The sequence below is a fragment of the Prunus dulcis genome, chromosome 8, assembly GCF_902201215.1.
Source record: "Prunus dulcis chromosome 8, ALMONDv2, whole genome shotgun sequence".
In the NCBI taxonomy this organism is placed as follows: Eukaryota; Viridiplantae; Streptophyta; class Magnoliopsida; order Rosales; family Rosaceae; genus Prunus; species Prunus dulcis.
This window is the reverse complement of record NC_047657.1, coordinates 7575496-7596499: the sequence shown is the minus strand read 5'-3', so window position 1 is coordinate 7596499 and position 21004 is coordinate 7575496. Positions and strand designations below refer to the sequence as shown.

At 35.8% G+C, this 21004-nt stretch overlaps 2 long non-coding RNA genes across 3 annotated transcripts; one reads left to right on the top strand and one right to left on the bottom strand.

Moving 5' to 3' along the window:
- The first annotated feature begins 13454 nt into the window (after positions 1-13454).
- LOC117638750 lies at positions 13455-15588 on the top strand. Its single transcript, XR_004587301.1, has 4 exons — positions 13455-13665; positions 13991-15167; positions 15316-15373; positions 15486-15588. It is a non-coding gene; the product is annotated as an uncharacterized LOC117638750 (long non-coding RNA).
- A 1076-nt stretch (positions 15589-16664) lies between these two features.
- LOC117638749 lies at positions 16665-18885 on the bottom strand. 2 transcript variants are annotated; one of them, XR_004587300.1, is made up of 7 exons: positions 18576-18885; positions 18071-18129; positions 17899-17963; positions 17741-17803; positions 17454-17648; positions 17275-17312; positions 16665-17185 (listed from the first exon to the last, which is right to left on the bottom strand). It is a non-coding gene; the product is annotated as an uncharacterized LOC117638749 (long non-coding RNA). The 2 variants fall into 2 exon arrangements; XR_004587299.1 differs by having other exon boundaries at positions 17899-17975; positions 18576-18884.
- Between the last annotated feature and the right edge of the window lie 2119 nt (positions 18886-21004).

Here is a 21004-nt window from a genome sequence, read left to right as displayed (position 1 = left end):
AATCAACAAGAAACTCATCCTCGATCTTGTTCCAAAGTCTATTTTTGATAAGTCTCATAGATGAAAATGCACATTCTGTTGCTGTTGTAGAAACATGAAGAGTTCACACCAAACTAATCAATCTATCAACCAAATGGTAGCTGTGTGCTAACCCTGTGTGAAGTAAACACTTCAGCAATTCAAGAATGGAATCGAGATTCTTGAAGGCTAGAATATGGTCCATATCAATCTTATAAAATCTCAATTGTTGATTTAAAGCCTGCAACTCGGTTTCTTCCGGATAAAACTTCTCAGCAAGATTGCATATATCATCGATGTTAAATCACTTGAAAGAATTAATAGGATCCAATGTTGAGGTCATATAAAGAAGTTCCATTGTTTGCTCAGGAAATCTAGTATTTAACTCCACTAACTGAAAATCTATTACATCATTAAATACATCAATGTGATAATAATGCTCAAATGTAATAGAATCCTTTTGTTGACAAGAATGACCTCTACCCATTTTATGATAGACACTCATATCAGGTACACTAATGTCATGTTGTTCATAAAATGATAGCACACTCTTGATAAAATCATCCCAACCATTATTTCTCAACTCGTCTAGCTTCATTTTTGTACTTGAAACAAGATTTAAAGCACTTACAATGTCTTGAGATTTTCTTTAAAGTACTTGACAAAGAAAATCTGTAAATCCCATAGTTTTGTCCAACAAAAGTAGGCAAAAGAAAATTCAAATAACATCATGCTCTGTTTGGATGAAGGAATTGCAAATTACATAGAATTCTAAAATGACGGAATTTAGATTTCCGTTATTTCAATTTCTGGCAATTGAAGATTTCAATGTTTGGATTTATGTATGTCGAATTTTGTAAATGACAGAAATTGAAAATTTCAATGTTTGGATAGCTCATGTAAATTATAAATGACATAAATTAAATATTTCGAAAGAACAAAAAAACTGATAACCGACATAGAAGGTATTCCTCGAAGTATAAAATAACATATCGTTTGATGAACTAAATAACTCAACTTAAACAAACAAAGCATATTAGCAAACCAAATCACTCCCCACGAGCAATAAACATCAGCAACATACTCTTTTTTTTCTCAACTGGGAGTGCCTTCAGCATCTAAAATTGTTTGTCATTTTCTATCAGCCAAGCACATGCTTTGAGTTGTTCATTTTCACTAAGACCTGGTATTGCTTGTACTTCAGCATATACCTCTGCTGGATCAAGGTTCTTAGTATCAGCACAGATAAACTCTTCAAATGATAAAGCCATTCTAGCAATCGAATCAGCAATAACATCTTTGACAACACCTCTTTTCTTTGTAGGAAGAATATCAGAAGAATTTGATGCACGATTTCTTCTTTTTTGACTATTTGTTGAGGTTGGTGAAATATCATCAATAACATGAATATCTTCTAAATCTTGTGTATCACCATCCAAATCAACATGATCAACTTCATTAGTAGGAGTCATAACCTCAGTTGCATATGCGCCTATTTCAGCGCCCCCTCCAGTGGCTCTATCTTTGCCACACAAATCTACTATATCATCCCAATTTTCTATAACTTTAAATCGAAAACCCCTAGCATCGTCATGAGACTACCAAACAAATAATCAAAGTCAAATAATAATCTTATAGGTACTCTTTAACAACATAAAGAAGAAAAAAAAAACACATGATTTAAAAAAAAAAAAACTTTTAATATATTTACCTTCACATATTCTTCCCAAACATGATCTTCATGTACACTTATCATCTTTTTTGTTGAATCCCAACTAAATCAACTTTGACTTGATATATCACTCACTACTCCATAGAACTTTTTCCATGACTTAACACAATTTCTAATATTATCAGCACTTATTTGGAGATTAAATTGTGCATCTAATATATTTGCAGCAGTATTGTAAGCAACTGCCTTCCATCCACCATCTCATTTGTAACCTAAGTTGCAATCCTCGCAAAGTATAACAGCTAATTCACGTTCCATAGCTATATTCCACCGAAAATAGTTTTTGTCTTCTCCTTCAGGTTAAACTCCTTTTTTATCTTTCCTTTTCCTTGACTTTCCTTTGCAAGCCTCTTTTCCTCCAAATCCATTCATGACTTTAGCCCCTGCTTGTTCACTTTTGCACATTTAAAATACAATTAGAAAGGAAATTAGGGGAGGATCCCAACTTTGGACATCAGTAAGCATGACAACATGTAATAGAATAGTCAAGTACTCATAGAAACAAATAACTTAAGAAGTAATGATCATTCTGATTAACTTCTTCTACCACCAAAAAAAAAAAAAAAACCATGAAATATACGAAACAAGAGAAGCAAAGGTCCAAGCGTGAACAATAAATCAAGAATTAATGATGCCTCGTTATACTTGATAATTATGGAACATCTCTATTGCCAATGTGGCTTGAAAGTTTGTCCATTGATCATTAACTTGAACACTTGCAATCCTATCATGAGCATTATTTCCCTCCAATGTCGAATGATTTGATATGTCATGATCCACAGAAGCTAAAAATTCCAAATCTTGAACTTCTAAAACAGGATCATTAGCTTGCTCAGTTCGAATGAAGTTATGCAATACAAAGCATGCATTTATGATTCTAACTTGCGTTTTGATGTTGAAAAATGAAGGTGTATATAATATGCTCCATCGTTTCTTCAATAGCCCTAATCCTCTTTCAACTACATTCTTTGCAATTGAATGACGTATATTAAATAACTCTTTGTAATTTTCAGGTCGATTGTTCCCACTCCATTCACTCAAGTGATATCTAGTTCCTCTATATGGTGCTAAAAACCCAAGTCCATTAGTATAACCCGCATCCACAAGATAGTACTTATCTATAATAAGAAATTTTAAAAAGCAAATTAGATATAAAGAGCTTGTATTGGCTTTTTATTTTTATTTTTGTTGTTGTAAGTTTTGGCACATTGGAAAATATGAATTCCCGCACTATGGAAATTATGAAATGACACCTATTTTGGTGGAAATTAAACTCAGGAATTTGATGCCTCAATTTTCATGATTTTTTCCGCGTGTCATTTAATAAATTCTGCACTTAAGTTGCCAAATAAGGGAATTGTCAATTTCTCCTCTTAAATTCCCGACTTTTAGCTAAATTCTGAGTTATTTTCCCTCATCCAAACGGAGGGTCACAGAAATATAAATACTCTCAGTTTCCCCACGAAATTGTGAGGTAGGTCTATTATGACCTATTTCGTCAAGAAGTGTCATGGTTGCACCAAATAAATCAACCGAACTCCTAATAGAACTAAAATGAGAGCCCTAATGAGTAGTTCCAGGTCGTTGCAAACAACGAATTTGATTAACCCCTCTACCTGTTTCAAGTTTTCCGGCATCTAACAACTCTTGAATTTCAACTTTTCTAGTAAATTTCAACTTAGAATGACGCTTGGTGGAAGCACTAACAAAATTCACAATCTTATTCAACATTGAAAAGAATCTCCAAATGACTCCCAAATCTTTAGCAGCAGCATTTAAAGCTAGTTGGAGGGAGCAAAATAATGTTTATAATATGCATATGGACAATGATTAAGAAACAATGCTTGTAAGTCACTCCATTGACTACGCATATTGCTAGCCCCATCATATCCTTGCCAATGCATATTTTTAACAAAAAGAGTGTGTTTACCAAACACTTTACAAATCTCGGTTTTAAGAGTTGATGAATTAGTGTCAAAACACTTACAATATCAAAAAATCTTTCTCGAATAAATCCATCATGACCAATAAATCTTAGAATAATAGCCATTTGTTCCTTTTTAGATTTATCAAGTGCTTCATCAATGAGAATACAAAATTTTCCATCCTCCCCAACTTCTTCACGAATCTTCTTCCTCACTTTGTTAGCAAAAATATTTAGGATCTCCTTTTGTATCATTGGTGCAATGTACATAGCATTTCTAGAAGCATTCTCTAAGATGACTTTTTCTATATCTACATTCATTCTTGAAAAAACTTTTATCAACTCAATGAAATTACTACGATTTGACGAGTCATAAGATTAATCATTACTTATAAAAGTCATCCCTTGATTTACTAGATACCTAATAGCCTCTATTGTGGTTATAAGTCTCAACTGATTTTGTCTCACATCTTGTGGTGATTGCACCACTTTGTCAATATGTTGAGCAGGGTTCCTTATATCCATCTACTTTTGCATAGCCATATGATGTGAGGAAATCACATTTTTTCCCACCAATTCGCTTCCAATTAGTAAACCCATCTACCGTGAATGCCTTGTGTGAGTGATCAATATAAAAAAGAAAGCATGAAAAACAAAACCATTTATCTTCATTAACATAATACTCAAGCCAAGGGAATTATTTGAACCAAAATTGCTGATATCGACGATTTTGATTCCCATCTAAGTGGCATGGATATTTTCCTAATGTAGGTTGACATGGTCCCAAGAAAATATATGATCTTCGAACATTATCACGTTCATTAGTTGGATATGTGCATATTTGGCGACGTAATCCTGGATCACGTTCAAGAGAATTAGTATCAACTTCTTGATCACAATGGACTCTTTCAAACTCAACTCTTACAATTTGAGGCTTAGAAGGAGATTGCTCCCCAAAAGTTGGAGGAGATGACGAGGGATTGCTACTTGATGATGATCCATCATTCTTTTTGGTAAAAAAATGCAAAATATTTTTTGTTCTCTTAGGATTTCGATGATGATATGACATTATATAGTATAACCTATGAATAATGTATAGATACATGTAATCTTATCAAAAATCAATATCTAGTATTATTAAGCTAAAACAAATAAAGTTCCAATTTATTAAATGCCAAAAATGGAATAAAATCCCAAACACATACAATATGAGGTTAAAAATCCCAAAATTTAAAATCGTTCTTACTCCTAATTTCAAGAAAAAATATCCAAAATGTTAACAAAATCTCTAGTTATGGGTTAAAACAATTACCTCAACAAACAAAAAAGAGAAGGTTTTGGCTTCATAACTTACTGTGACGCGGTCTCTTGCTGCAACTCACTCGCACAGTCGCACCCGTCAATTTGTTTTTCTCGGGGAAGGAAGCTTTGCTCTGTCTATCTGTTTCTCTCTATCACAAAGTTTGACTAAGGCTTGATGCGTGGGCTTTGCTTTCAACTCTGGGATGGGCTATCTCCATTTAGTTTTTTTTTTTCCTCTTAAGAATACTACATGGTATTACATATATAAAAAAATATTAGTATGGGCTATAGCCCAGACAACTCACTATGTAGATCCGTGCCTGCTTTTAACTTCTATCTTCCCAACGTCTCCAAGCAAATTAGCTGCTGTGGATTTTGTTTCAAAATCAACGGCCATAAAAAACAATTATGAGTTTCTTCAATGTTGTTTGTAAAATAGCTATATTATTGGATGAATTTATATATTCTCCAAATTTAAACTTGGGTGATGTTATTTAAACCCAAAAATTTTCTCTTTTGACCTCACACTAATTTTAAACATGAATAACCTATTTTACCCTTCTACATAATTACTGTTAAGGACAAAAAAAAAATGACTAATATCGTAATTGTTATTAGAAGGTCTAATTCTTGAGATCAAGGCAAGAGAAGACCTCGAGTAATACTTTCTTATAAGAGGAATGGTAAATATGAGCCTTTCAAGTCTAGTGAGACAAATGGTGTAAGGTCAGATGCAAATGGTGATACGAAAAGTGTTCGAGGGACACTGGTACGAAGAAATGTGGATGCCCATTTTTGTTAAGGGGTGTTAATATTAGTGATGGGGATGATTGGAAGTTGGAGGTGATTTGCAGAGTACATAACCATGTTGTTTCAAAGTATCTTCATGGTCATTCTTTTGTTGGGTGACTTTCTGAAGAGGAGAATGCCTTGTTGGTGAACATGTCTAAGAGTTTAGTAAAACCCAGAGATATTTTGGTCTCCCTAAAGTATGGAGATGCAATGAATGTTTCAACTATGAAGACAATTTACAATGCTAGGATCCGAAATATAACCAAAGAATTTGCTAGTTGAACACATATACAACAGTTGCTTGCTAAATTGTCCAATCACAATTATATTGAGTGGCATAGGACATCTTGTGATACTGTAACTGGCTTGTTTTGGACACACCCTGTTAATTTTGAGCTTTTGCCACCATTTCTACATGTACTTATCATAGATTGCACCTATAAGACTAATAGGTATATTTTCCCACTATTGCAAATTGTTGGGGTGACATCTACTAATATGACATTCTCTGTTGCCTATGTGGATATGAATGTCGAGAAGAGATAATTACACATGGGCTTTGATTAGATTGAGGTTGTTGTTGGATGATAATTGTCTTCATAGTGTTACTGTCACCGATCGAGAGTTATCACTCATGAATTCTATTATGTCAATATTTCCGAGTTCGCGACATTTATTATGTATAAGCATATAAACAAAGGAGTGTTGGCAAACTACAAGAAGTTATTTGGGACCCTCAAACAGTGGAAGCAATTTAATGAGGATTTGAATACTTTGGTTGGCTCATAAATGGAGGAGGAATATTGGTATTGTTTGCGACAGATTGAGTCTAAGTTTAGTGAATTTTAAAAGTGTCTCGAATGCATACATGACAATTGGTTAAATCTATTTAAGGATAGGTTTGTGGTAGGATAGATAGACACTTGTATGCATCTTGGATTGACGACCTCAAATTTTAGTCCATTTTTTATTGTTAATTTTATAATTTATTTTGCTTCGAGAGACTATATTATTGTTATCAATGGAGCGGGAAGTGCACATGCAAAGTTGAAGCGAAAACTTCGCTTGAGTCAACTTAGCTTTGAGAGATCGTGGGTAACTATTCACTTCTTGTTAGAGCTAGAGCACAAAGAGATTAAGGCATCTTTTGAAAAGAGTCGATGTTTTATTCAACATAGGCATCCGGAGTTGAGAAAGTTAGTACGTTTTGTTTCCATAAAGGCTTTGAGTGTAATTCTGTGTGAGTCAAAAAGGAAAATTCAGTTTACTTATTACATGTACATACATGGCCTACATATTTAACATTGCAATTTATTTTAAAATAGGTTAGAGACAAATGAGGTGGATGCTTTATCATGTGATTGTGCTATTCATTAAACCCACCAATTACCGTGTGCACATGAAATTGTAGAGTATGGAGATCGTGTTGTACCGATCACACTTGATGCCATGCACTCACATTGGAGGAAATTAGATCTCATCAATGTAGGAAAGAATACTGAGGGCACAACTTCACCAAAAAAGTCAAAATTGTTAGAAGTATGCTTTGAAAGCCAATTATTAGATGAAATTTTTCATGGAAACTTCGTTTAAACCAATTATTTAGGTTAACACAAAGGGGCAAATATGTCAACACAGGTAATGGTTCAGGCAGGACCATTGACCTATTTGAAAATTATATGGATTTATGAGATAAGGAAAGTGATCTAAAGAGGTTAGATGCAAAGGGACCTTTCCCTGTAACTTAACACAAAAATGTTCGCGGTCGTAGGATCGTTCAACTGGGCATTGACGAACCGCAAAAACCAGTATGCACTCTATCTGTTCAACGAGAAGGGTGACTAGTCTCGATTTATTTGTGTGTGGACACTGAGACAAGTGCTTAGGTGCTTGCTAGGGAGTGAGTTCGTAGAATGCGATCAAACTAAGCAATCTTGTATTGAAGTTCTACTTACATCTCAAACAAGATTTCTTCGGTTGCAATAATGCAAGGTTAATCCTTAGACATGAGGCACCATGGTTGCCTTATGGATGAATAGTCGGTCTTCAATTGTATCATAATGTTGAGCTCATCCTTAGGCTAGATTCAAGGTAATTTCGGGATCGTCAACAAGTCCATAGAGGGCAAGTGAATGTATGCCAAGGGATCTCAACTTCCAGTAAGAGGAAGAGAATGTTCTAAGATATGATTCAAGAATCATCGGTTAGGAATCATCGGTCGTAGTTGAAGCGCAACTGAGAAAAAGTATTCCAATTGAGCTCATATTGAATCATATAGCCAATAGAGATCACGTTAAGGATTTGACATGAATTTTGTATCATTTTAACGAGATCAAGAAGATTGTGAAATAGAGAATGATCGAATTGCGTTGTAATTTCAACTAAATGGGTTCTCCTAATATATTATATATTAGCTAGGGTAATTGTGATATGTTGCTAGATGTCACTCACAGTTTGTGAAAGCCCTGAGCATATTCCGTAATTGGGTCCTCACAGAGAGAGAATTAAAAAGAGGAGTTTTTGATTCACAATCGATGAAAGAAAGCGTTCTTGTCACCCACGGCCTCGCTAATTAGAATCCAATGAATCGCACACCCATAAGCTTACAATTTGGATAATAATGGAAGATGACAAGATCAACGGTTAAATCAATTAATTAATTAATTAAATTAATTAAGAGAAAAATTAATTAATTAGGTTGAAATACAATGGTCCTAAGAATAGTTTGAGAAACTAAAGGCCTATGGGATTTTAGCAAAGGGGTCTTAAGAAGAGTCAAGTGGGACAAATTGGACCAAGAGACCCAAGAGAAGGCACACCCCTCTTCTGTCGTCCAAATGGAGAGAGAAGGAGAACCTTAGGGTTCTCCCATATGTTATATATATTCACCACTGAGCTCATTTTTCTCTCTAGGGATTTAAGTCTTACAAAGGTGAGGATGAAGTTAGAGAAAGCATCAAATCTCTCTTTCTAAGGCAAACTAAAATGTTCCCAAGAGAAGTATTGCTAGCACCATATACTTCTTTTGTGTATCATCTTCATTTCAAAGAGAAGGCTTGGTGTGGAGACTTTGGAGGTCCCTACTTTGTGACCTGGAGGAGAAGTGAAAAGTGGATCCTACCACCACCACTTGGTGGAGTACTTGGGTTGGACTCAAGTTGCGCTCCAAGGATGAGTTTCTATCTACCTTCCTCTCTTTAATTTCAAGTATGATAGTTTGCAATGCACATAAACTCTTTGAACCTTAAGATCCTTCGAAAGGTTTTGTTTTTAAGCTCCATGATTTGGTTAAAATTCTTCCGTTGCCTATCAAATGAATTTTTTATAATCTAGATGTGTAACTGAACCTTGCTTTTGAGAAGAAAAAAAACACAATATATCCTTCAAGTGGTATCAAGAGCCAAAGGTTCAAAGGTTTATGTGCCTTATGACTTTTGGAAAAGAATATGGGTTTGATTTTGAAAATGTTTTACTTTATGTGCTGATTTGATGCCTATGATTACTTGAATCTTTTTTAACCATATGTTGTAAGAGTTATAAGGATGGTAGAGGCATAAAATGAAAAACGCAAAGTTAGAGCACCACATAGGAGCTCACGGCATATGAGGGGATTTTGGGTTTTTGTGTTGTGTTTCATCTTCCCATGAAAGTATGTTATTTGCCATAGTTGTTTTAGTTGATTCCATGAAAAACCCATGAATTTTCATGTATAAAAATGTAATTTTTGTTAATGACATATTGGTCTTTGTTATGAACAATGAAGAGCATTATAAAATAATGATACTAGGAATGTATATGTGGATTTGTGTTAGTCAAATAAAAAAATGGTGACATTTTTTTTGAAAGATTCCACCAACCATGTGACATTGTCCCCATCCCACCAAAATATTTCACATGCAAACAAAACATGGTGACATCACACCCCACCAACTTTAGTGATGTCATCTTCCTATAATCTTCCTTTGGACATGACATAGAGAGCGTCACCTAGTTACTTCAAGGCCTCAACGCACCAATAAGCAATTGGTCATGGTACCATGACCAAGTTGCAACACTTCAAAGAACAACCTCGCAAGATGAGACACGACCAAAGCCAGCCCGTATATGAGACAATAGATATGTCATAAGAAGAGTAGATCGACATAAGTCCACCAAAAGCCGAAGAACACTGAAGATTTGACATGGTCTAGGGGGAATACCCCCCGGATCTAAAGCTTTATCTCTTTTTTTCTCTCTCTCTCTCTCTCTCTTCGGGGCTAGAGTTTGAAGTTTTTCTGCACATATTTTCTTTTTAAAAAAAGATATTTTATTAGTTTGCCAATTAAAAAAAACAAGAAAATGTCAATGGGGTCTTAACTTATTTGTAGAGTTGTTGGCATGTAGGCTAGTAGTGTGTGGTTCGATGTCTCCCATGGCACGTATGTGTGCGCGAGAATACCACTCCACCTTCCTAACTGTGGCCCAAAAAAAAAAAATCAAGAAATTATTTGATATGAGAGATAGCAAGATTAAGATCATGTCGTTTATTTTGAAAAACCAAATTATTACGTTGTTGCCGCCAATTGAATTTTTTTTTTTTTTTAAGTCAAGTAAACTTAGGTAATTTTAAATTCCAAATTTTAGCTAAAAAAAATATCAAACGAGTTGAAAATTGCCAGATGAGGTAGGACTCCAAACAAATTGATCCTCTTTATTCCAATGTCTTGCAATAATAACATCAGAAAGAAATTCATCTAAATTTGAGATATTGAAAGATCAATAATTTTAGGGCTTGTTTGATAATCATTTCAATTTTAGTTTTTAGTTTTTATTTTTTGTGCTAGAGTATAGAGGAAAATAAGAGTGAGAATGAGAGTGAGTAAGAGATTGAGAGAGAGGATGAGAGGGGAGAATAGGAGGGAGTAGTAACAAAAGTGAAAACAATTTCAAATACATTTTAGTTTTTAGTTTTTGTTTTCACTTTTGTTAGTCCTCCCTCCCGTCCTCTCCTCTCATCTTCCCTCTCAATCCCATCTTCACCCTCATTCTCACTTCTATTCTCCCTCTTTTTCCCCTATACTCTAGCACAAAAAATGAAAACTAAAAACTAAAATTGAAATGGTTATCAAATGGGCCCTTGGTTAATAGAAAGGAAAACCCCAATTAAAAGTCCAAATTTGATGTTAAAATGATTCCGACAATCCAACATAAACCATGCACTAACATATTTCGAATTTTAAGTATACTACGCCAGATGAGATAATCAATTGGTATAGGTTGTATCTTAGAAAAGAAGGCTTATTTACTGTTGGGCCCCCCAAAAGTATGGTCAAATTATACATTTCCCCCGGAAGTCGAAGTAGCCCACCTTGCCCCCTTGACCAAGGTTTGGTGAATCACTTCCCCCCTACCGTCATCTCCTTACTTAACTCTGTTAGTTTGATGACGTGACAAAATTATTGTAATCTTTTTACCACAAGTGATGATGTGTCATGTGCAAGGCCCACTTTTTTTTTTGCTCAAGTAGAATAAAATATTAATATAGAGAAGAGAGAGAAGTGTCAAGGAAGGGGGAGGAAAGAAAGAAATGGAAGGGGGGGAAAGAATGAAAGAGAGGGAGAGAAGGCTGTGGGCCATTTTTTAATTTTTAATTTTTTTAATTCTCACATAAAAGTTAACTAAGGTTAGTAATGGGACATGTGTCACCTTTTAAGGGTAAAAATGGTTGTTGTGAGCATACACCTTTGGTTAATGTGGTGAACAAAAATGCTCATTAATATTAGAAAACTTCCTTAGTCCTAACCCTCCCAGTTGTTTAGGTTTACGAAGTGTTCTCCAAGAGGCTAGAGGAATTTTAATATTAGTTCCCCAGAAGAAAAAAAAAAATCTAGAACTTTCTTCTTAATAGCAGAAATAAGATTTTTGGAACAAGAAAAACAAGACATTATCTCCAAAGGTATAGGCAAACGAAGTAGGCAAAACAAAACTATACAAATTGATGTGGCATATTTGTCTATTCACTTGCCTCTTGAAAATAAATGTTCACTTTAACAGATTAGGCAATGCAATTGTACCATCAATATTATATTATGTGGAGCCTATTAAAATAATTGGCATAAAGAAATGACTAACACAAAAAAAAACAAAAAAAAAAAGTAAGCAGTTTATAATAAAAAATATTATATGGGGCCTAATATACCTCTTTCATTCAAAGTAGGCAACAATGCCTTATTGGGGAGAGTAGGTATCCTTTGCCTACTCCTTCGCATACTCTAATGAATGAGAGAAATTTTATAATACTATGGAAGTATGGTCACGTGGTACATTTTGTACACATGTTATAATATGTGTGGACGCCATAGTTTATTTTCTCCCCTTTTAGCGAATAACATCAATGAATATCCACTTATATTATAACACGTGTACAAGATGTACCACATGGTCATACTTTTGGCTCCTTAAAATTAAGGAGTAACTCCTCCTCAAAGCAAATGGAATTTTGACACTTGTCAAATTTCAAAACAAAGAAAGTTAAAAAAATTTCAGAAAAAGAAAAAGTTAAATGAAATTGACAAGTGTCAAAATCTTATTTGTTATGAGGAGGAGTTCCTCCTCAATTTTAAGGAGCCACACTTTTTCCTTCTATAATTTCTCCATGAAGGAAGAAAACGCTGATGTGGCACATCAAACATCATTTACTTACTCTTTTTCCTATACTCTTGGAGATGCTCTTTAAGTATTGCATACTAAGAATAGGATCTTCTCTAGCTGTGGATTGATGCTCTAAAGCTTAATCTTATATCAAACTACACTATGAAAGAAAGATTATGTTTAACTAATTAAATAGAATAATATTAGGAAGACAAGTTACCTCCCTTCCACCTCCTTTCATTTTTCTGAAGGAAAAAAGGGAATATGTCATTTTTCACTATTTAAGAACAAAGAGACTGCTTTCTTTCCATAGAAAAATAGGTAAATTAGAGTAAAGGAGCAGCAGTCTCTCTAGAAATGGTCCTCAAATTTAGCTTGGCTCTTAAATTATTCAATTCATGGCCAATGCTACCACCACCATCATCATCACCACAAACACCCTCACCATCATCACTGTCACCATAACCCAACCACCATTTCTGCTACCACCCACCTCAATTATTGCTACCACTCCCACCTCACCACCATCTTATCACTAGCAACCGCACCACCAATATCACACATGATGACACCACCACTATTAAATAAATGTTAAATTTCGTGTTTAATTCATTATACTTTTAGATTACCCAAACGAGAAATTTTATAAATTCTGAAACATTAATTTCTATAATTTTAAATACCATCATTTATGATTCTTTAGTATATTTAAATTTCCTCTTCCAAACTTACCAAGAGAGGTTAGGATTTTCCATAAGGTTTGATATGACAGGGAGAGGTGTATAGTATGGGAGAAGGTAAGAATTTACAATAAATAAGAAAATTGAGTAAACCAGTTTAATTTGGAAATCGATAATTCGACCGGTTCAAATTCTCTTTTCAATATCATATTCGATTGCATTAGTAAAACTGGAACCGAAATTGGTCCAATTTGATTTTTGACCAAAGGTTGACTGTTTTAGCCAATACAATTTTTTTTTTTTTTTAAATTTTAAAATTTCGGCGCTGTTCTCTGATTCACCCACCCCCTATTCTAAATGCCTAACCCTGCTTATTTTCTTCAGTTTTTGGTTTTTCCAAGCATATTATTTTCTTAGCTGAAAATTACATTTTTGAGTAGAATTGGAATTGGCAAGATTTTGGTGGAATTAAGGAGTGGCAGAGGGTGAAGAAGACTGAATCAAAATTCAAATAAATGATGTCATTGGAAGGAGTGGCCATAATCATACGAAGCCATATTTTGCTCGGTTTCCCCATGCTCCACCAGGTTCATTATTTGCCGACTGTAGAGTATAATTTTCATCTTCAAATTTGTTTGTGAGTGTCTGTAATTCGCCTCTGTGCTGCTTTGATTGTATCAACTTTACTCAAGTCACTGTTGTTTATTCTTATCTCACCTGGTGGAGACTAACAAGTTCCATAGGTCCAATCAAATTGTTCTTCTTTCTGAATAATGCTTATGAATGCATCAAACTGTTATTTGAGTAAATTCTTTTATAGTGGTATAGATTGATTGAATATATCATAGGATTTTGCCTCAAAGGAATAAATAACATGCCCATATTGATGCACTTATAATCTTTTTCATGTAGGTGCTGTTCTTCCTATCAAAGATATTGTTCTTTGTGCTCATGATGTTGGTGCAAAAGTCTTTGTAGATGCATGTCAAGAGTGTTCCACATATGGTGGTTGATGTGCAGAATTTTTTTAATTTTTTTAAATTTTTTAAAAGAGAAAACTTCTATTCCCACCGAAAAACTTCAATCTTTCACTAAGCAGAGCACCACAGGACTCAAAATTCTTCCATGATTGATAAACATGCCTCCCTAAATAACCGATTCACGACGAAGAAACTAATGAACGCTGACTTTCTTGTTGCTTCTTCTCACAAGGTTAGGATACTGCCTTATGTACTGTAACCTAGCCTTATGGGCAAGGCAAGTATATGAAGCAAATAATAAACATGCCTCAGATGTGTGGGCCTACAGCCTACAGGCGTCGGATTCTTATGTGGAAAGAGAGAGTGATCTCTTGTCCGCCATGCCTCCATTTTTAGGTAAGCTTCTTATTTAAAAGTTGTCTTTTGAAAGTTCATTTGCTTTTTTATATCTCTATCTAAGACAGCAATGGCTTCTGAGTAATTTGAAGTTGACTGTAATGTTTCACCTCTCTTTCTAGGTTGGTGAATTCGCCTACCTCGAAAACTTTATGTTTAAATTAAATGCAATGATAACAGCAGCTTGAAGTTATTGTCCGAATTATCTCTGTGTTTAATTGTCACCTTGATAGATGAATTTGAATACAAGAAGTCCTGCTCTCAAGAAAATCAAGACTAGAAGATGCTTATGGAAGTAGAAATGAAGTAGTAAAGTAGGTTATATGCAAGTGCACACAAATATTCTTGCTGCGCTCTGCATTTGGCCTTGTTTTTTTGATAAATCATATGTTCTGATCTCGTTTCCCATTACCTTAATGGAATGTCAGTTTTTTCCTTATCCGATGAAATTTTTAGCTTTTTCTTGAAGCAGATCACTCTTTATGAGCATGGTTGCTCATAGGCACATTTTATTCGTGCTCTTATCTTGTCAAGCTTGATTCCTTTATCTACATTAAATATACACTGATTTGTGCCACCTTCTGATATGTCCTTTTGTAATTGTCCCTCATTGTCTAAGCTAGATTTGAGGCGCTGGAACACCAGCAATTGGATTAGGAGCAGCTACTGATTATCTATCAGGATTTGGTATGTAAAAAATACATGATTATGAGGTAAGTTGAATTCTTCTGCCTTCTGAATTTCTTGTTCTATATATCTGGTTTATACAGTTTTGTTGCAGGGCTTTTCTTTTGGTTATTAATTGTAGTAATTGAAAGAGAAACTATTGTAGTTGAAAAGATAATCGTATTGCATTGACAGGGCTAGTAACATTTAAGACTCCGAAGGGCAGAAAGGCGAATCGCATATTCCATTCCAAGTACTTTATCTAGCGAAATCTATGCCAAGATTGTGCGTTTCTCTTTTAAGCCAAGATCACATGTTTATGTAGTCCTTAACTTGTTTGCAATTTTATTTTCCTTTGTATACAGACTTCATTTCGTCCTTGATATTCGCATTTATGGTCCAGCCCCCTCGGAACACGTCTTCTCCGCTGCTCTGTGTTCTTTCAACGTCGAAAATATACACCCTACATATCTGGCAACTTTTCTTGACCAACAGGTGTGGAAGGAAATAGAAATGAGATTTAATAAAATAGCTTATACTGAGTCATGTGATCCCAGCATGAAGTGGCTATCCAATCAGGTCACCATTGTGCGCAACCCCTTCATCGGCATTTAGGAGTGCCTGCAAGTGCACGAGCAAGTCTTCACTGGTACAATACTGTTGAGGATATTGATGACTTTATCCAGGCCCTCCATGAGAGAGTCAGCTTCTTTAATTCTCTCAAGTAGGGGCTTGTGCTCTTCCCATCCTTGCCAGGCTTCTGTAAATTTTGTATGAACTTTTTCTACGGACACATACCGTAAGCTTATATGATCTGAGTATAGTTTGTGCAATAATCTGTTAAGACTTCAGAGGGATTCTTATTTTCAATTCAATAGTTTGTCTTAAGTTGCCTTAAAAAGTTTTACTTTGACTTATCTTGTCTCATGAAACTAATTTTAGTCTTAAACTATCGTTAAATCTGTCAAATTACTAGCAAGATGGGGGCTATTCTTTTGCTGAAAGTCAAGAATTTGTTTAAAGTATATTATTTTCCTCACAAATCCATGACAAGTTAAAGGAAAGAACACTTACACGAGTGGCAGATTACTCAAAATAACAAAAGAAACAACCCAATGCCATGTATGAGCACAACAGAAGAATCGGTGCGTGATTTGCTGCCCAAGTGATTCCATCACTCTGAGGAGGAAATGATGAACCTAGGGTATGGCCTCGCAAATCTCATCCCACCAACAAAGAAGTTTGTAATCAGTAATGTCCTATTTTCCCTTGCATCAGAGCCTTCATGCGATCTAATAATCAACTTGAGTTGAAATTTATTGAGAAATTTCTCAGTGCAGTCAGGACACCAAATCCGACCAATGCCTTTCTCTATATTTAAAGAAAGATCAAGAGTAATTGAGGAATTCGACCACACCACATCACTAGAAATCAAGTCGGGGCCTTCCCATGGAGCATCATTAAAGAGAAAGAAGAGTTCCATGAGAAGGTACCAACTTGATTCCTGGCGATGTGATGTGGTCGGATCCTTCAATGACAAGAGTTCCATGAGAAGGTACCAACTTGATTCCTGGCGATGTGATGTGGTCGGATCCTTCAATGACTCCGGGTCTTTCTTTAAATATAAGGAGAGGTATTGATCTGATTTGGGGTCCTGACTGCACTGAGAATTTTCTCAATAAAATTCAAGTCAAGTTGATTATCAGGTCTTCGTGGATCACATGAAGGGCTTTTTTTACGTTGCAGTCCTTTATAAAGAATTCATGCCGTAAGATTACTAATTACAAACTTCCTACTTAACTTGTTGAGGAATTTGGTGTGCCGTTTTTGGGGCAGGGATCATCCATAGCATAAAGATATCATCCCGCTTTGATGAAGTAAAAGTTGCAATTGATGCTCTAGGCCTTAGGCAACGAGAATTGGAGAACTAGTGTCGTAAGCTGCGTGGCCTTCTTCTCACCAAAGAAGGTATTGCCAACAGTGCGTGGTGGAGGCAGCAACAAGATCGTCTCATAGTGCCTTTTCTATTCTCTTTAGTCGTGCCCAAGTGGCTCCATACTTGCAACTGATTTAGAAAATAAAAGCCATTAAGAATTCTCAATCATCTTTTACTTTTATCACAGTATAAATCAACAAAACTATACATATGCTGACCTTCCAGTTTTCAGGTAGAATGGACAATCGGGTTCACCCTGTTAGAAGCAAAAGATATACGATCAACATAAATTTACAACATCAAAAAGCTGTTAAATCAAAAGAAGAAAGAGGTAACTAAAATTCTGGACGTAATGCAAATAGAACAATAAAAGGCTCATGCGTTGCTTCATCCTTACCGGACTTACAGGAAGACCCTTGGAGTTAAATGATAGTGCAGGAGGCTTCACAGCAAATCCAGTTCCCTCTAGATGAATAGTTGTCCCAATTTCTCCAATTTTATTCTCTTGCTTGGCTGATGGTATCTGGATATCTTTCGGATGATTAAATTTTCAGGTTGGACCAAACTTACATTGCCCCATTTTCAAGTAGAACTGTTTAAAAATTACGAAATGGAATATAAGCAAATCTACATCATAGATAAATAGATAATGCATGTCAAAAAAGAAATGGAAATATATCTTACTGCACATGGGAGTTCAGAAGGCCTCTCAGGTAAGGCAAAGACATTAGAATTTTCTGAAGCAACCTGAAACCAGAGTAAAGCATCATATCTTAATAAAATAGGGAATAGGTCCAGATGACAGTTAACTCTTGGAAAATCCACATATCATTTGCACTTACAGCAGCAGCTAGTTTGTCCTTCGGATGATTGAACTTGCACCTCATACCAAATTTGCATTTTGAGTCTTTATAAAGTACTGCAACGTAAAAAAGGGAAAAGAATCCATGTCCAGTTAAATTGTTTAAAAGTATCATTTCTGCCAAAAGAAAAAAAAATTGAATTGCTACTTACTGGACAATCTGGCTCTCCAGGTCTCTCAGAAAGGAATGCACTTGGAGCGACAAGTGAACCTAATGAACAAATAATAAACTTCGGTTATGTTATAGCAATATAACTTTTGTATCTATATCAATTAATAAGCAAATAGACAACAGGACACAAACAGCTGCAATCTGTGATAAACAAATTCAATTTCTAAAATCAATAGATTCCTGATCTAAGGTGAAATCTGGGGTGAACTGACTTTATGAAAGTAAGTCAACCAACAAAACATATTCATACTTGCTGATAAGCAAATTAAAAAGCACACATAGAATCAGAAATACAATTGCATACAAGATTTAACTTAAATTAGCATTGTATGCCTGCATCAAAGCAGCAACTACGATTATGAACTTCCAGTAAACTTTAATCATAACCATATTCAACATTCTCACTTTCTTATCAAACAAACAATAAACAATTACATCACAACAAAAATTCGAGATAAAATGTGAAAAATATTGCAGCCCAGAACCTTCAGAGGGGCGTTTGACGCCAAGAACGCCGGGCTCGACATCGGGAACGGTGGGACATCAAATGCGACGTCGCCAGATACATAGAGCTACTTCGGCTATGGTGGTCGGTGGCGGAGGCGGAAGGGTCCGACCAGGAAAGGTACCGTAGGGTCAGGTCGGATAGGTAGGAGTCGTTTAGGGCACATGAGGTGTAGACGCTGGAGAGGCCGGCTGTGGCGGCGGCATCAGCAGCAGCTGATTGTGCGGCCCCGTATCCTTAGAGATGGCTCGACATTGATTGTTAAGAGATGTAAATCCCAAATTTATAGGCAGGTGCAGCAGCTGCCCTAGAAACTGTGAAATTCAAATTCAGGTCACTTGTTTAGAGTTTAGGGGGTCATCATTTGGCCCGCAGACCGCGGACCCAAATGGGTAGCCAGAAGTCCAACGGCCCAAATATAAATAAAGAAGAACCCAAATATATTTGAATCAAGATTAACTCAAGTAAATAATAGGATTTTGCATATATGATATAAAATAATAGGATTTTGCATATATGATATAAAATAATTGTTAATAAGCTTTAAAACTAAAATAAACATAACTTCTCCATAACTTAATGCCTAAGACATTCAGAAGCCAGCATTAAAGAAAGCTTTCATTTTGTTGTTATCTCAAAGGCTTTCATTTTGTTCCAAATTTCCAATGTAACAAATTAGTGAGCTTAAAATTGCATAATTCAAGGCAAACGAAATAATGTATTATTTAAAATTTAATTGGTCATTATGGTTCGAGTGATAATAACATTATAAAGTGTAACCAAGTAGCAGTAATTTTTCCCTTTAAATTTAAAATTTTAAAGCAAATATACGCATGTAAAACTCTTTAGAAAAAAAAATGCACAACATATATTAGTTGTCAATCGGAATAAAGCATTAGACCAAATCAATTAAATCACATAAAGATAGTGCAAAAGAACCAACGTTGAAAGTTATTTTAATAAAATAACAACGTTAACAACATGATTTTTTTTTTTTTTTGGGGGTCAAAAAGGAGGAATTCATTAACAGGCCAAAACGCAACAACCAAAACGAAACCAAACAAGGAAAAATGTCCGAGATAGATAGGACGAGCAAAAAAACTAAACTAAATGCAAGCTGCAAGTGGCCATAACACCGATGTCGTAGAGCTGCTCTAAACGTCGCCATCTACAAAATGCCTTCATGCAAACTAAGGGTGAGGGCTGGGTAAATCATCCTTATTCAGAATGTGCACCAATGAAGATGGGGGTCGCCTGACCCAAGTTTCCTTGTTCATCTTCACACGAGCCAAATTCACAATATGATATGCTACCACATTTGTTGATCTTGGACACCAAGTTCAGCTAGAAAACTTAAAGTTTGGTTGGCCAAGTTGATCCTGAATCCTACATAAGAGCGGGTACAACTCTTACCTACCATGACTAATGTTGTCACTGATCCCACCACCACCTCCAGGTAGTCTGACTCAAACTGGACATGTCTGAACTCGTGTTCAATAGTTAAAGAACATGCTTCAACAGCTGCCAAAGCCTCAGCCTCCTGCGCAAAGTTTGCCATACAGGGAATAGACATTGCCAGAATAAAGGTTCCCATATAGTCACAAACAACCAGACCAATGCCACCCTGATTCGAGGTGGGAGACCATGCAACATCCAAGTTGATTTTAACTCTAGGAAGCACCAGAGGAATCCAAGCAGAAGAAGCAGTTTCCACAAGCGTGGGGGAGGGACAGTCCAGGCGAGTAGCTGTTACAGCGTCAACAAACTCCAATTCCGCTGTAGAGATAGCAGAGATGGCTGCTAATGGTGACGGGGGTCTTCCTTCAATGACTGCCTTACAACAAAATTTTCAAATAATCCGGTAAGTAAAAGCAAGAGACATAGCCATATGGGCCAAATCAGCTTTATTAAGGTTTGCCCGGATCACCACCTTAAGGAGCCACTTGCTCATTGTAGTGATTTCACTTTTGCAAATTCTCATACTCAAAACACCTCAAAACCAGACAGGACTAACCCATGGACAAAGGAGAAGAATATGCTCAACATATTCCTCAGATTGATGGCATAAAGCACATAAGGGCGAAGATCTTACCCTTCTCCTATAAAGATTCTCATTTGTAGCCAAACCCCTTCTTAGAGCATGGCACAGAAAATTTCCAATTTTTGGGGGGCATTTTATTCCTCATATGAGGCTCCATATTTCAAGAGGTACTTGAGATGAGGTAGAAGCCTAGTTGATTGTCCTCGGGGCAGCCAAACGGTGGATCCAGTGATATCCATACTTAATGGAGTAAATCCTAGACTTCTCCAACGGGCCAAATTAGTCTATCCCATGCAAATCTTCACCCAATGGGAACTAACCTGATAGCTTGCTTCTCCGAATCACTAATCAAACCCTCGATGGAATCA